Source organism: Gekko japonicus, unplaced genomic scaffold (genome assembly GCF_001447785.1).
Source record: "Gekko japonicus isolate JY-2015 unplaced genomic scaffold, Gekko_japonicus_V1.1 scaffold2472, whole genome shotgun sequence".
Lineage (NCBI taxonomy): Eukaryota > Metazoa > Chordata > Lepidosauria > Squamata > Gekkonidae > Gekko > Gekko japonicus.
In genome coordinates this window covers 206,602-207,218 of record NW_015171577.1, presented here as the reverse complement: position 1 = coordinate 207,218, position 617 = coordinate 206,602, and the positions used below count along the sequence as shown (strand labels likewise).

At 49.4% G+C, this 617-nt stretch overlaps 1 protein-coding gene across 1 annotated transcript in view; it reads left to right on the top strand.

Moving 5' to 3' along the window:
- Positions 1–617, top strand: part of LOC107117653 (multidrug resistance-associated protein 9-like) — a gene marked incomplete at its 5' end in the record, with an annotated part of 75,101 nt that overhangs the window by 55,103 nt on the left and 19,381 nt on the right. The window lies entirely within an intron of this gene.

Below are 617 nucleotides of genomic sequence, written 5' to 3'. Positions count from 1 at the left end.
GATTATCACGTTGTAATGCTCACAACAGCTTTGTAAGGTAGCTCCGTATTATTATCCCTGACTTCAGGGCTCTTTTTGCAGAAAAAGCCCAGCAGGAACTCATTAGCATAATAGGCCACACCCAACAGCAGAAACTCATTAGCATATTAGGCCACACCCCTGACAGCACAGCTTATTAGCACATTAGGCCGCACCCCCATGTTACAAGAACTGTGGTTATCCAGCCACACCCACCTTTTGCTTGTTATTCTGTTTACCTTGTTTGTTGTGAAAACCCAGGGTTTTTTTGTAGCAGGAACTCCTTTGCATGTTAGGCCACACACCCCTAATGTAGCCAACCCTAATGAGTTCCTGCTGTTGGGTGTGGCCTATTATGCTAATGAGTTCCTGCTGGGCGTGGCCAACTCGGGAGCCAGCCAGAACGCCATTCCTGTGCGTTCCTGCCCAAAAATAGCCCTGCCTGACTTGCAGATTTGGGACTGAATATGAGAGAGGGAGAGGGAGGGGGGAGGCGAAGAGAGGAAGAGAAAGAGAAAGAGAGGGAGAAAGAGGGAGGGAGGGAGAAAGAGGAAGAGAGAGGGAAAGGGAGAGGGAGAGGGGGGAAAGCGTTATAGAGA